Here is a 2,966-nt window from a genome sequence, read left to right on the forward strand (position 1 = left end):
TCTTCAGCGGTTTCTCTCTCCCTGGCTGTTTGTCGCAGGCCCTTCTATCCCATTCGGTTCTTGATGCGATGGAGTGGACAAAGCCGCGTGCTTTGTAGCTCTGTTCAAGAGCACTCAAAGACCTTCTCCAAAGAAGCACAGCCCTGCTGGATCCAGCTGTCTGAGTGGGGCACTGGGAGCCGCAGCTGCAGGCTGGGGCGTCCAGCTGGGGAGCCCGGCAGGTTGGACACTGGCCAGCTTCCCAGTGGCTTTTCTTCCCTAAACAGCACCTTTGGAGTTTATGAGTTCCTCCAGGGAAAATCAGAGAAATCTACATCAGAATGCTGTTTCCTGCCAGGAGGACCGGCAGAGCTTTATAGGATGCTATTCTGCAGGCTTAATGCCTTTACTGCCATATCATATATTTGGGGCTGACCATTGCTTGTTCCTGGAGCATTACCAGCCCCTCCTTTAGCCAGCGGGCCCTGAGCTGCCACACTCAGGGAGGGAGGGGGAGAACACTTCCGAATCTCGGGAGAGCCTTGCTATATTCTGTTTTGTTTTCTAAAATGCCGGAACTCACCAGAAATAAGTCACCCTCCCCGCAGTGTTGGCCAGGGAATTCTTCCAGTTAGGATCTGGTGGTGCTGTGTTACGACTTGGTGGGGCTGTGTCTCCGTGGTTGGCCAGGGAAGTGCCTTTGCCCTGGAAGGCCCAAGTGGGCAAGGACTCTAGAGGAGGCTGCCTCTCAAAGGAGTTGAGGCCTCAAGGTGGAGGGTCCGGGGTGCGTTTTGATGTGGTTCAGAATGGAGGCTGCCGAGCAGAAGGGAAAGGAACATGGCCTCTTTCTTTTTAACCATGGACACTTCTTGAGATGAGGCAGTGGACAGGGATGAGTGGGGTAGGCTGTAGGGTGTTTGCAGAGGGGCCTCAGTAGGCCCCGTGGGTGAGCGGAAGGTAGGCATGTGTGTGGTTCGGGGCGCCTGTCCGACTGCTCCTTGGACCCCACTTTTCTAATTTCCTGAGAATACCACCAATTTCTATTGTCTCCAAATTGGAAGGCCTGGGCTAGCCTCCCTCTTGGCTGGCCTCTGTCCCCCACATCTTCCTCCCAGCCTGCCGCCGGACACCCAGTTGCACCATGAGCTGTCAGCTGGGCCCACCATGGGTGTACCGTGCCCCTTGGCTCTGGACTGCTTTCCTCTTCTTCTCAGCTTCAGACCTGAGCCCCTTCTTTGAGACTGAGCCCTGCTGCGGGGCCTCTTAGATGGACTTGAGATGGACACACCCCACTTCTGGCCCTTGCCCCCCGGCCACTCCGCATCCTGCACTTTTTTGCCCTTGCCCTCCGGCCACTCCACATCCTGCACTTTCTTGCTTGCCTGTCCTCGTGTGACTGTGCAGCTTCAGGACGAGCCGTGACCTCTGCACAGTCGCCCTCAGCTCCAAGTGGGGATGTGCTGTCCTGCAAGGCAGCAACTACATGATCACTGGGCTTTGAGGCAAACCCAGGATCCCAGAACAGGAGGCAGGTCCTCTGCTCCTCCTGAGCGCAGGCATAGAGCAGGTTAGAAGTGGCCATTTGTGGCTCACGGTGGACCCAGCTGTCTGAACTCAGGGCCTGAGACTCCCAAGGCCAGCCTCCTGGTCTCCAGGAGCATGGGGTGCCCTGAGTGGTGGGCACAGATTTCTCTCCCTAGGATACTCTTGCTGTATCCTGTAGCTCAGTCCCTAGGGGGGCGGGCAGCCACAGACACGCTCTCTGTGATCTTAGGGACAAATAAACTCAGAGCCACGAGGAGGTGCAAGCCACGTACCAGGGGCAGGGGAGGGGGAGAGAAGTGAGGCTTTGCAGCGGGAAAAACAGGCTGTGAATTGCGCTGAGCCTGGGTGCTTCTGAGGAAAGACGGTGATGTGCGTCTTGCCTGCTCAGCTGGTGGGGAGGGCTCCTTTGGACTTCAGTCGGAGCACAGAACAAGGGGTGGATTCAGGCAATATGGTGGGGGTGTTAGTTGATGGGACTTTTGGACTATAACTGAGGTGACACCCTGGTGGCTTCCTGGGGAGCCACGTCAAACCTCAGATGAGTTCATGTGATGTATGCCCTGGGCTTTGGGGTCTGGATTTGAAAACTTCCAGATAGAATCACACCGTTTCTTTTTCCTTTTTCCTTTTTCCTTTTTTTTTTTTTTTTTTTTTTTTTTTTTGCAGTGCTGGGATTGAACTCAGGGCATTCTATCTCTGAGCTCTACCCCCAGTCCTATTTTTTTACTCTTTATTTTGAAACAGGGTCTCACTGAGTTGCACAGGGCCTCACTAAGTAGCCGAGGCTGGCCATGAACCCTGATCCTCCTGTCTCAGTTTCTCAAGTCCTGGGATTACAAGCGTGCGCCACCACATTCAGATTCACATAGCATTCCTTCTGCACCAAAAGTGCACCATTACTCAGGCATGGTGATGCACGCTTGTAATCCCAGCACTTGGGAGGCTGAGACAGGAAGGTCGTAGGTTTGAAACCAGCCTCAGCAACTTAGTGAAGCCCTTGCAACTTAGTGAGACTCTGTTTTAAAATAAAAAATAAAATAGGATTGGGGGTATAGCTCAGAGGCAGAAGGCCCCCGGGTTTGATCCCCAGTAACTAATACACACACACCACCACCACCACCCCCAAACATACATATACACACATGCACCAATATCCATTCAACCCAATCTACATGCACTGACATATATGTACAGACCCAAACATACCTGCACATACCCAAACTCACACATGCACAAACTTGACCTTCCCAAACAGCCAAGGCTCCAACTGGACAAGCCGCTTTCCACCTAGACTTACATTGTGCCAGAGCTACATTTTCACCTCTTGGACAACATCTTATTTTTCCTGCGACTACTTGTCCCCGCTTTGTCGTTGTTTATTTAAGTCTTTATGAACCCGTGGATAACCCATCTGGAAAACTTCTTTCCCTGTGGTGGAATGC

The sequence above is a fragment of the Muscardinus avellanarius genome, assembly GCF_963383645.1.
Source record: "Muscardinus avellanarius genome assembly, chromosome: 15".
NCBI lineage: Eukaryota > Metazoa > Chordata > Mammalia > Rodentia > Gliridae > Muscardinus > Muscardinus avellanarius.